This window comes from Papio anubis, chromosome 1, assembly GCF_008728515.1.
Source record: "Papio anubis isolate 15944 chromosome 1, Panubis1.0, whole genome shotgun sequence".
NCBI classification, from domain to species: domain Eukaryota; kingdom Metazoa; phylum Chordata; class Mammalia; order Primates; family Cercopithecidae; genus Papio; species Papio anubis.
In genome coordinates this window covers 87,269,248-87,282,988 of record NC_044976.1, presented here as the reverse complement: position 1 = coordinate 87,282,988, position 13,741 = coordinate 87,269,248, and the positions used below count along the sequence as shown (strand labels likewise).

At 42.4% G+C, this 13,741-nt stretch overlaps 1 long non-coding RNA gene across 1 annotated transcript; it reads left to right on the top strand.

Moving 5' to 3' along the window:
* Nucleotides 1–4,045: 4,045 nt before the first annotated feature.
* On the top strand, nt 4,046–7,023 carry LOC108580478. The gene is made up of 2 exons (XR_001891573.3): nt 4,046–6,045; nt 6,507–7,023. It is a non-coding gene; the product is annotated as an uncharacterized LOC108580478 (long non-coding RNA).
* Nucleotides 7,024–13,741: the final 6,718 nt, after the last annotated feature.

Sequence of the window (13,741 nt, the reverse complement as noted above, 5' to 3'; positions counted from 1 at the left end):
CCCTTGCACTTCCCGGTGCCTCACCCTGCTTCGGCTCACCCTCGGTGGGCTGCACCCACTGTGCTGCACCCACTGTCCAACAAGCCCCAGTGAGATGAACCCGGTAGCACAGTTGGAAATGCAGAAATCACCCGTCTTCTGTGTTGCTCACGCTGGGAGCTGTAGACTGGAGCTGTTCCTATTCAGCCATCTTGGAACCGCTTCTCCGGCAGTGGGATTTTCTTCCCTTCCCTGTGTTATAGTGGACATCATTGAATAATTCATAGGCTTCTTCCTAGTTTTCCTTAGTCCTTCTAGCACGCAAGTTAGCAAATGTCTGTGGCACCAATCTCCATGTTCTGATTCTGTGTCCCAATGAGGGTGTACACTGGGAACTGCCTGCTGGCCTGTAGGGAATCATTCTCTTTCCTCTGTTGTCATCCTATCATTGACCTGACTGAGATACCAGAGATCGCCAAACTCTGGGGCTGCAGTTGTGGCAGCACTTCTCTCATGTGGGGTTAGTGTCTGATTTAGCAGTAACATTATATCTCTCCATGTCAGATCAAAGGATTGTCCTAACCCTTGTAAAACATCAATATAGCCATCAGGGTTATCTGAGAATTTACCTAGGTCTATTTTAATTTGCTTTAAATCTGAGAGAGAAAAGGGTACATGCACTCTGGCTGGGCCGAATTCTCCTCCTCCTACTGCTTGGAGGGGGCATAATCGGGGAATACTGGCACTCTTTAGTTCATAGTTTACCCCTTTGTCTATCTCCTTTGGGACCATTTGGGTTGAAGGGGGGTCCTTATTAGTTGGGGAAGGAGTCGGGGGACACTGGGGTAGGGAGGGCTACCTGACTCTAAGGGCTTCCTGTAGAGCATAAATCACACTTTTTACATAATTGCGAGTTGTCTCTTAATGAAAAGAAAGTTTGTACATATGGCACTTCACTCCATTTGCCTTCTTTTCTACAAAAAAGGTCTAGCTGTAAGATGGTGTTATAATTTATACTTCCCTCAGGAGGCCAGGTTTCTCCCCCTTGAAGAGGATATTGTGGCCAGGTAGTACTGCAGAAGAATATAGTCATTTCTTTCTTAGCATCTGAGGGTCAAATTGGTCCCAATTCTCCAGAATACATCTTAGGGGCATTTTTGCCTTGGGGGGAACGTTTCCCATCTGAAAAATGAACATAGGGATGCCAGCACCCCTAGTCATTTTCCGATGGGCATTAGTCCTAAAGCGTCCTCTATGGTCCTAATGCTTATTCCTTTCCAGAGTGCATAACCACCCATGGACCTCTGCTTATCGGATTAGTTATGCTCACCGATGTAGCTGTCCTGCACCCCTTTTCCGGCCTTTCTTGACCACAAAGAAAGGGGTCCGGGCTGCTGGATTCTAGTGGTCCTTTACCAGCGTGCCGAACATTGCCTTTGTGCTCAGGGGTGAGTCCTAGAGCTGGGCTGGCTTCCGGAGTATTTCATAACAACCCAGCTGCCCCATCAAGATGCATTCCCATAAACAACAGTTCCTATGCAAATTTATTTCAGAGAGGGTATAGGTAACATTTTGAGTCAGGATTGAGATAGTCTTTTTTGATTCTGTAAGTACTTCAAGGCTTGGCTGAGTGCAAAGAGCTCACACATTTGAGGAGACCATCTTTCTCCTCCATCTTTCTCTCTCTCCTCCTTCTCTCTCTCGCCTCCATCTCTCTCTCTCCTCCATCTCTCTCTCTCTCCTCCATCTCTCTCTCTCCCCTCTGTCTCTCTCTCTCTTCTCTTAGCCATTACAAACTTGGGGCCCTGGCAAGTGTGGTGGGAAACAGGTCCCACATAACTGCCCATGTTGAAAGCTGTATACCTAAATTGGGAGGGACACCAGGGATAAGACTCCCTGGGTTTATCATCTAGAGGCCTAAGGATGCAGCATAGAGCTTCCTCAGATTCCTTTGGAGATACAACTTGCTAGAGGAAATGGAAGTCTGAACCATTAGTACCTAGAAGGCAGGGATCAGAGGAAGTAATTCAGAGGTAAGGAGAATTTTGGGGCTACACTTTCAAGAAAGTCATGGTCAGGATCCAGGAGGTATGGGTCAGAAGGAAAGTTAGGGGCACATGCATGGGCGACTGTAGAGTAGAGAGTTCTAGCTGCAACATGATCTCAACCGGCCAATGCCAGGAGTTTGAGACGACAGATTTCTGCCTCTAGTCAGCCCTCAGCTTCTCCAAGAAAATGGAAAGTAGAAGCTGGCTCCAGGCAGACCAACCAGCCAATAGGTACCCTGTATTTTCCTCCAATTCTAAGTAAGGAAGGATGGAACAGAATAGCAAGCGAAAGTGGCCCAATATTACTCACTGCTTTGGAGGTCCCTTCATGGTCTCCAAATGTTACTGGGAGGTCCTTGCTCCCAGAGCTCCCAAGATGGTGGCGGGCCACTTCCAAGATGGCGGCAGGCTGCTTCCAAGATGGTAGTAAGCCTCGTGTTCTCTGACCTGGGGTTCTTGGCCTCACGGATTCCAAGGAATGGAATCTTGGGCCATGCAGTGAATGTTATAGGTCTATCAGAAGCTGTCAGTCAGTGAAGAGAACCATGGAACCCAGTGACTAATTGTTCAGCTCGATTAGGATGAACCCAGGCACTTAGCCACGCAGGAACAATGGCAAGCCTTTAGCCCAATAGGGAGCAGCAATGGGCAGGCGCCTCGCTGGATCAGGAGCACAGCAGACACCCTGCCGGATCCGGAGGGATGGAAGTCAGCAGCAGGTCTGCAATGGCGGCAAGCAGCAGTGGTGGACAGCGAGGGAAAGCTCAGCTTGAGCTGTAACAAACACAGACCAGAAGAGTGCAGTTGCAAGATTTAATAGAGTGAAAACAGAGCTCCCACACAAAGGGAAGGGAACCAAAGGTGGTTGCCTGGAAATGGATTTTAAATATGAGGTCTGTGTATGAATAGTGCAATATTGAACAGAGCAATTTTTTTTCAGATATAAGAGGTTAATTAAGGAAAGGCTCACAGACAGACCCATAAATGAATGGGAGGAGGACGGAGAAAGGGATGAAGCCCAGAAAGAGTGTGATTTCATGTGAACTCCCAGCATTGGCCTGACTGCCAGGGGAGGGACCTATGGAGTATAAATTATGCTTCAGAGTGTGTCCCTCCTTGTGAAGGGAGCTGGGCTTTTGACTCCTAACCCTGTCAGTCAATGGCCTCAGCCAAGGGGAGTGGGAGGTGGAGTAGCCACAGGCACATAAAACCCCCAGACCCTGCTGCTTTCTATACAGACTGACTGACTCCAACACCAGGTCACAGGTGCCAGCCTTTAACCACAAATCACTTAGTTAAGATTGAGCACAGTGAGCTGGCAAGAGACCCTGGGGGATCTGGATGGCTGCCAATAGTACTGGTCATAGCCTATACCTCCAATACTGCCTGTTCACCACCAGGCACCAGCTGTGGGTCTTTCATTGCATTCTGCCATAAGAGAAAATTAGTATCTTTTGAAAGTTCTGGGTTGGCTTTTCTACAGACATACTTCCTTCCTCCAGTGAGTAGAAGTGGATGTCCCTCTGCAAGACTGAGCAGCCTCACAGTTAAAGATGACCTGGGACATTTGAAAACATGGAGGGCATACTTTTGGCTCTCCTGGACTCTTAGTTGAGGGATTTCCTGAGACAGGCACTGGCAGACAGATGCAGAGAGTGGATTCCCAGAGGCTAACTTTGGATAGCCAAACATTTCATAGAATTTATCCAGAGATTTCTGAAGTCCATTATCCTCTTCTTTGATCTCTGATTGGCCTTTCACAGAAAGGTGAAATCAAAAGTTCTTGGCTGGGTGCGGTGTCTCATGCCTGTAATCCCAACACTTTAGGAGGTAAAGATGGGTGGATGACGAGGTCAGGAGATCAAGACCATCCTGGCTAACACGGTGAAACTCTGTCTCTACTAAAAATACAAAAAAATTATCCAGGCGTAGTGGCAGGCACCTGTAGTCCCAACTACTCGGGAGCCTGAGGCAGGAGAATGGCGTGAACCCGGGAGGTGGAGCTTGCAGTGAGCCGAGATCGCGCTACTGCACTCCAGCCTGGATGACTGAGCAAGACTCTGTCTCAAAAAAAAAAAAAAAGTTATCAGTGGTCCCAGAGTCATTTCGTTCAGTATTTAGGCTACTGGTGTCTGGATCCACATCAGAAAAGCAAGGAAAAGAATGGAATTTCACAGAACTAAAAGCCTTGCTGTTGGCCTCTTGGCTGGGTCTCTGCAGGACATAATCCCTCATGTACAGGCTTATGGCAGGTCCAAAGTACTGCTCTCCTCTGACAGGGTGCCTGGGGTGGCTTCCTGGCAGCCATAGTCTGCCCTGCAACAGCAAGAGCCCAGAACTTGGAAACGGAGGTGCACCATCTTTGTAAACCAAGGAAATTTTTAAACTGTGACCTAATATTACTGGGACTTGTCTCCCTACCTTATGCCTTACAATCCATTATCCCTACAGACCAAAATAAGCTTTCTAAAATGAAAATGTGATTACTTGACATACACTAATTAACAATATTCATGTTGCAAGGCATAGAAAGCCTAAGTCATGTGGTTTTAAATATAATAAAAGGTAATTTTCTGTCCCAACTGGAGATTTAGGAGTAGAAGAGTTTCAGTTACAGCTTGATACATGAATCTGTTTATAATCTGTCACCAAGCTCCATCTCACAGTTCTGTCTTCTCTGTGTGTCAGTGCTATCTTAAGATTACTCCTGTAGTGATAGCAACATGGCAGCAGCAGTTTCTAAGCATCACATAGTTACTCCAGCAAACACAGTAAAAGAGGACACTTTCTCAGAAGCTCCAGCACATGGAATACTGTGTCTTATTGACCCATCCCTGAACTAATCACTGTGGCCAATGGGATCAGGTTTGCTAAACATCTTAAGCCAAACGTCTTAAGCCAGACGTTGCTAAACGTCTTAATTTGAGGCCAATTCCACACAAACTACATTGGTTGGAAGAAGGGTCAGAATAAAGATAGGAGGAAATAGGTGAGCAAACATCTGAAGTCAGCAGTCCCCAGCCTTTTTGGCACCAGGGACCAGTTTTACGGAAAACAATTTTTCCATGGATGGAGAGGGATAGTTTTGGGATGAAACTGTTCTACCTCAGAACATCAGACATTAGTTAGAATCTTATAAGGAGCTTGTAATCCAGATCCCCCGCATGTGCAGTTCATAATAGGGTTCATGAGAATCTAATGCCACCACTGATCTTAAAGGAGGCAGAACTCAGGAAGTAATGCTTGCTCACCTGCTGCTCACCTCCTGCTGTGCAGCCCAATTCCTAACAGGTCACCAACTGGTACCAGTCTGCCACTCAGAGGTTGGGAACCCCTGTCTGAAGTGATTTAAAATGCTTCATTAATCTCTATTGCTCTTGATATAAAGGCTGCTCTTTCCTCATCAGGGCCTGTACTACCCTGCGTGATATCGTCTCTGTCACCCCTTTGGGCTCATCTTTCTCAGTCATTCTTTCCTGGTGTTCAAACATGTTTTTTTTTTTTGGACAGAGAGAGCGGGGGGCCTCATTCTGCCACTCAGGCTACAGTGCAGTGGTGCAATTATAGCTCATTGCAGTCTTGACTTCCTGAGTTCAAGCAATCTTCCCACTTCAGCCTGCCAAAGTATTAGGATTACAGGCATAAGCCACCATGCCCGGCCCTCAAGCATGCTTAATTTAGGTGCTGTGATGGTTAATGTTTTGTGTCAACTTGGCTAGGCCACAGTGCGTAACTGTACGATAAAATGTTATTCTGGATGTTTCCAGGGGGATGTTTTTAGATGAGATTAATATTTAAATCAGTAGATTTTGAGTCAGGCAGTTTGCCCTTCGTAATTTAGATGGGCCTTACCCAGTGAATTGAAGGTCTAAATAGAACAAAAGGCTGACTTCCCCTGAGTTAAAAAGAATCTATCAGCAGATGGCCTTCAGACTTGAACTGCAATGTTGGCTCTTCTTGAGTCTCCAGCCTGACAGCCCACTCTGCAGATTTCAGACCTGCTTGTCTTCATAATCAGGTGAGTCAGTTCCTTAAAATAAGCCTTTTTCTATACATCTACACATCCTATTAGTTCTATTTCTCTGGAGAACCCTGACTAATACAGGTACATTAGCAAAAATGAAGTTAAGTTGTCTATAAATTCTTGAAGTTAGGTAAGAAATCATTCTACATCATACTACACAATAATAAGAGATATAGACTTCACACTGTAAGCAATGATGAACCTTTGAAGATCTTATATGGAATAGAGAGTATATAATAAAAACTATGGTTTGGCTATTGAAAAACCAATAATATCTACCTTCCTCTTACTTCTACTATTAAGGCTAAAATAACCAAAGTACCTAATTTCTCCACTTCCTTTGCAACTAGTCAAAAGTGCTCAAGGAGGGCTTCCCTTTATGGAAAAAGGCAAAGTCTTCTTGAGACTTTTTAATCCTTTTTGTCCTTTTCACCCTCTACCTTCTTCCTGCCTAGAATGTAGAAGCAAGGCCTGGAGGTAAAGCAGTCATCTTGAATTCATGCCACAACTAGCATGAGGGTGAATGTCTATATAGTAAGGATGGCAGAGCAGAAAGACGAAAAGAGACTGGAACCCTGGAAGCAATTTGAAGCCACTGTACCTATCCCCACATTTGTAATGGATGAGACAAATAAACCCCTATTTGTTTAAGCCACTGTAGTACAGTTTTCTGTTATTTACAGAGGAACGCATTATGATATAGATTACATGGTACAAAGATCAAATTTCTCTTCTACAAGATAAGTTGACCTGAGGAAAAGTCCTGTAACGCACAGAGAGAAGCCAATCAGAAGGCTCCTGCAGGAACCCAGGAAAAAGACAGTGAGGCCTTGAAGGATTTAGTATGAGAAAAAGGTAAATTATCACAATTTTTTGTCAAGTGTGTAAATTTTTCCATAATTCTTATGATTAAAATAATTATATAACCACACACTTGCCAAATATTAAATTGAAAATTATTTCCAGATAAAACAAAGTCTACTTGGTCTCAGTTGGATAAACTCAAGAGTAAAACAACAAAACAAAAACCTCGACCATGTTACTGAGACATGAGAATTTCATTTTATTGCTGCTCTGAGAATACTTCTAATTACTCAATCATGCCAATTAAATAGGAAGTTCACCTGCTGACAAACAGCTATCTTGGGATATATCAGAATAAACCATAGAAATAATTGGATTTTCTAATCAATATTAACTTCATCATATTATACACTTGCCAGTTTCCTTTATATTTAGCAACGACGTTTGTTTCTTATGTTTAGCCTTTCATTTGTGACAACAATCTCATGGTTAAGAAGATAAAGACTGGGAGCAGTGGCTCATGCCTATAATCCCAACACTTTGGGAGGCCGAAGTGGGTGGGTCAACTGAGTCCAGGAGCTCCAGACCAGTCTGGGCAACATGGCGAAAGCCTGTCTCCACAAAAATACAAAAGTTAGCCAGCCATGGTGTTGCACACCTGTAGTCCCAGCTAATTGAGAGACTCAGGCTGTAGGATCACCTGAGCCCAGAGAGGTCAAGGCTGTAGTGAGCCATGATCGTGCCACTGCACTCCAGCCTGGGTGACAAAGTGACACCCTGTCTCTCAAAACCAAAAGAAGATAAAATATTTTTTTTCTTTTTGACCATGAGAACAGTCATCTCCTTCTGAAGTATTTTTTTATATAAACTCTAATTATCCATTAACAGTATAAACATCCAGAGGGGGTAAAGATGGCTGACTAGATGCAAGTAATATGCACTTCCTCTACAGAGAGGAACCAGAACAGCAAGTAGATGCATTACAAACAGACCATCTAGGAGAGAATGCTAGGATTCACCAGAGAAAAGACAGGAAACACCAGAAGTAAGTAAGGATAGGCTTTGAGGCAGCTTGCCCAGCTGGGGACTGACTGAGAATCGAAAGAGGCCCCTGGACATGGGAAAACAGTAAGGGAGAAAATCCCAGGGCTCCGAAATGGGTTTTTACAATCTTGGCTATGGGAGAAACCCTTGGCCCAGTAGGGCCTTGGGCCCGATATATGAAGCTGCTTAAAAATTGCATGGAGACCTTCCTCCAGAAAGGAAACCCACACAGAATCCCACAGGCATCTAAGCCTAGGGCTGCCTCAGCTAGGTGCCATTTTGACAGGTTAGATACTGGGGATCTACAGATACCGCTGTGGCCACTGCACTGATCCAGGGAAGGAGAGGGTGGATAGGTGCTCCCACATACCCCTACGAGGGTCCCTACGTCACTGCTGCAGGCTGCTGAGACTGAGATAAGAGCAAGCCATACTCCCCACAACTTCTTGCCTATGCTGCTCGACTGGGAGGCATCCCATCCTCTCTGGTCCCAGGCCCAAGATGCCATTTTCAGAGTTTAACACCAGTCTGTGCCCTCCACTTGGGTTAAGTTCAGGCCAATGGGATTGTAGCCACCACCCAGCCAAGTAGAATCAGGGAAACCAAGCTCACCTACACATATCTAGGACAATACCCACTGCCCTGCAGTGGGCTGCTGTGAGACAAGCAGACCTCAATCCCCATAGCTTTTTGCCTACATTGCCTGCCTGGAAGTGACCTCACCCTTCCCGGTCACAGGCCCAAGGCACCATTTGGAGAGTTTAATGCAGAGTCACACCTTGCTCTTGGCCTGAGTTTGAGTTGACATGGTAGCAGTTGTCACCTGGCCAGGGACAGCCAGAGAAACCAGGCTCTTCAGTGCACACCTGGGACAATATCTAAAACCTCCCTGCTATTTAATTCTGTGAGACATAGACTCAAGCAGACCACACTCCCCACAGCTTCTTGCAATGCTGCTCACCTGAGAGGGGGCCCCACCTTCTCTGATCAAAAGCCCAGAGCTGGCACCATTTTGAGAGTTTAACACTGGGTTGTACTCTATCCTTGGGGTAAGTTCAAGGTGATACAGCTGCAGCTGCCACTGAGCCATGGGAGAGACAGGGGAGATCAAGATCTCCTAAGCACATTTAGGAGAATACCCACCACCCTGCTACAGGCAGCTGAGGGACTGGGAACTTGCCTGCTCAACCCATTGCAGCTTTCTGCAACACTAGTATGGACTGCTTGGCTCCCAGTGGATTGTTGCACCACTGCAACCACCATCACCCACATCAGACCAGCTGACCAGGCACCTAAGAACCCGTCTACACACCTAGTCCACTGTTCCCACTACTCGCTGCTAAACAAGCCACCTGGCCTGGAGGTCTAAGAATCAGGACCCACTAACAGCAAAAGCCAGTGTAAGCTGCTCTGGGACCTAAAAACAGGCACACTCACCCCATAGCTGCCACCATTAAGTCCTGAAGACTGGTTTAGTTGGTGTCCAAGTCCCCAGTTGATCTTCACTACAACCTAAACTAATCGCTGTATCCTATGTCACTGAGGAAATCACAGATACCACTGACCCTGTATGCTGCCTAAAAAGTCGCACAGAAATCACATTAGTGCAGGCACCCAAAATCAAAGTCAAAGCATTTTACTCAATCAACAACATATATATTTTTTCAGGAAATAATTATCTCCTGCAATTTCAAAAAACTTGAAACAAGCAACTGCTACACTACATGCACAGATATCTATGGAAGGATACAGGAAACATAAAAAAGCAGGGAACTATGTCATCACCAAAGGACCACAACAATTGTCCAGCAACAGATCCCAATCAAAAATAATTCCTTAAAATGCCAGATAAGGAATTCAAAATACTTATTTTAAAGAACTTCAATGAGATGCAAGAGAAACCTGAAAAACCTATACAAAGAAATCTGAAAATCAATTCAGAATATGAATAAGAAATTTACCAAGGAGATAGACATCCTTTAAAGAAAAAAAGCAGAGTGCCAGGCACAGTGACTCATGCCTGTAATCCTAGTACTTCAGGAGACAGAGATGGATGGATCACTTGAGCCCAGGAGTTCCAGACCAGCCTGGGCAACATGACAAAACCCTGTCCCTATAAAAAATACAAAAATTAGCTGTGCATGGTGGTGTGTGCCTGTAGTCCCAGCTACTCAGGACACTGAGGTAAGAGAATCACCTGAGCCTTGGGAGTCAAGATCACACCACTGCACTCCAGCCTGGGCATTGGAGTGAGACCTTGTCTCAAATTAAAAGAAAAAATAAAGCATAAATACTGGAAGTAAAAAATTCATTGAAGGAAATAGAAAATACATTCAAAAGCTTCAATGATAGACTAGACCAAGCAAAAGAAAGGATCTCAGAACTTGGCTGCAGTGAGCTCGGATCACACCACTGCACTCCAGCCTGGGCAACAAGGCAAGACCCTGTCTCAAAAAAGGAAAAAAAAGACAAAAGTAAGAGGAAAAAGTATAAGAAAGAATGAATAAAGCCTTTAAGACATCTGGGACTACATAAGGAGACTGAACTTATGAATTATCAGTATGCTCAAGGAGGAAGAGAGATCTAAAAGTTTAGAGAACCTATTTAAGGAAATAATTGATGAAAACTTCCCAAGTCTATTAAGAGAGTTACATATCCAGATATAGGAGGCCTAGTGAATGCCCAGCAAATACATTGTAAAAAGAATTTCATGTGGCATATTATATTCAGAATGTATAAAGTGAAAGTGAAAGAAATAATTTTAAAATTAGCATGAGAAAAGTGCCTAGTCATCTATAAAGGATCTCCCATCAGCCTAACAGTGGACTTTTCGGCAGAAATCTTATATGCCTGAAGAGGATGGGATAGCATTTTCAAAATGCTTAAAGAAAAACACTATTAGCCAATAATTTTTTATTCTGCAAGAATATGCTTCATAAATGAAGGAGAAATAAAGTCTCAGAAGAAGAAGCAGGCAAAAAAAAAAAAAAAAGAAGAAATAAAGAAATAAAGTATTTCTCAGATAAGCAAATTCTGAGGGATTCTGTTATCACTACACCAACCCTACTGAAAATACTTAAAGGGGTCTTAAGCATGGAAACAAAAGGTTGATATTTACTATCATGAAAATGCATTGAAAGATCAAACTCACAGTTCTCATAAAACAATCACATAAAGGAGGAAGAAAAAGGAATGAAATGGCAACACAAAAGAATTTCATCAAACCGCAAAGACAAAAGGAGAAAAAGAAAAACCAACAAAGCATTTATAAAAGAACTTGAAAACAGTTAACAATATGACAGGAACAAAGCCTCACATATCGTTATTAATCATGGATGTAAATGAATTAAATGTTACACTTAAAAGATACAGGTTGGCAGAAAGGATTTTTAAAACATGATCCAACAATATGCTCCCTAGAAGAAACTCAGTTACCCATAAAGATACCCATAGATTAAAAGTAAAGTAGTGGAAAAACATACTCTACACAAATAGAAATGAAAAGCAAACAGGAGTAGCTATACTTACATCAGATAAAACAGGTATTAAATAAAAACCAGTAAAAAGTGCAAAGAAGGTCATTATATAATGATAAAGGGGTTAATTCAGCAAGAGGATATAACAATCCTTTGTATATTTGCACCCAATATCAGAGCACCCAAATTCACAAAGCAAATATTACTAGACCTAAAGAAAAAGATAGACTGTAATACAATAATAGTGAAATACTCTAACACCCCACTCATAGCACTAGACAGATCATTGAGACAGAAAATTAACAGAGAAACACTGGGGTTAAATTGGACTTTAGACCAAACAGACTTAACAGATATTTACAGAACATTGTACCCAACAACTATAGAATACACAGTATTTTATCAGCACATGGAACATTCTCTAAGATAGACCACAAAACAAATCTCAACAAATTTTAAAAAGTCAGAAGCATATCAAGTATCTTCTCAGACCACAGGGAATAAAGCTAGAAATCAATGCCAAGAGGAACTTCAGAAACCATACAAATACATGGAAATTAAATAGCATATTCCGGAAGGATCACTAGGTCAACAAAGAATTGAAGGTAGAAATTAATTTTTTTAATAAGTGGAAATAGAAATACAATGTACCAAAACCTGTGTAATACAGCAAAAGTAGTGCTAAGAGGGAAGTTTATAGTATTAAATGCCTACATCAAAAAAGTAGAAAGATCATAAATTAACAGCCTAACGTCACACCTCAAGGACCAGAAAAACAAGAACAAACCAAACCCAAAGTTAGTAGAAGAGAAGAAATAACAAATATCAGAGCAGAACTAAATGAAAGACAAAAGAAAATCAACAAAATGAAAAGTTGGTTCTTTGAAAAGATAAACAAATTGATAAATCATTAGTAGAATCATTAGTAGACTATGCAAGAAAAGAAGAGAGAAGATCCAAATAAACACAATCAGAAATGAGAAAGGAGACATTAAAACTGAAACCAAAGAAATACGAAAGAGACTATTTTGGATAACCATATGCTTACAAACTAGAAAACCGAGAGGAAATGAATAAATTCCTGAAAACACACAACCTCTTAAGACTGAACCAAGAAGAAATAGAACTCTTTAACAGGTCAATAATGAGTAGTGAGACTGAGTAAATAATTTAAAATCTCCCCATTAAAAAAAAAAAAAAGCCCAGGTCCAGATGAATTTTCAGCCAAATTCTACCAAACATACAAAGAACTAACGTCAATCCTCCTGAAACTATTCCTAAAAAAATTAAGGATAAGGGAATTCTCCCTAGCTCATTCTACAAGGCCAGTATTACCCTGATACCAAAACCAGACAACGACATAAAAAAAGAAAATGACAGATCAATATTCCTGATGACATAAAAAGCCTCAGCAAATCCTCAGCAAAATACTAGCAAATCAAATGCAACAGCACATCAAAAAGATAGTACACCATGATCAGGTGTGATTTTTCCCAGGGATTCAAGGATGGCTAAACATAGGCAAATCAATAAAGATGACATATAACATAAACAGAATTAAGGACAAAAACCATATAATTATCTGAACAGATGTAGAAAAACCATTCAATGATATTCAACACCCCTTCATAACAAAAAATAAACTAGGCATAGAAGGTACATAGTTTAACATAATAAAGGCCATATACAACAAACCCACAGCCAACATCATACTTAATATGGAAAAGTTGAAAGCATTCCCTCTCAGAACTGCAACAAGACAAGGATGCCCACTTTCAGCAATTTTATTCAACACAGTACTGGAAGTCCTTGCTAGAGCAATCAGACAAAAGGAAAAAAAGGTAAAAGGCATCCAAAATGGGAATGAGGAAGTCAAATGTTCCCTGTTTGCCAATAATATGACCTTACATCTAGAAAACCCTAAAGAGTCCACCAAAAACTCTTACATTTGATAAATGAATTCAGTAAAGTTTCAGGCTACAAAATTTACATACAGATATCAGTAGCATTTCTATACACCAATAACAATGTAGCCAAGGACTAAATCAGGAAGGTAATCCTATTTACAATAGCTACAAAAATAAAATATCTAGAGATACAGTTTACCAAGGAGGGGAAAGATCTCTATAGGGAGAACTAGAAAACATGGATGAAAGAAATGTAGATAGGACGGCTGGGCATGGTGGTTAATGCCTGTAATCCCAGCACTTTAGGAGGCTGAGGCAGGTGGATCGCTTGAAGTCAGGAGTTCAAGATCAGCATGGCCAACATGGTGAAACCCTGTCTCTACTAAAAATACAAAAATTAGCCAGGCATGGTGATGAATGCCTGTAGTCCCAGCTACTCAGGAGGCGGAGGTTGCAGTG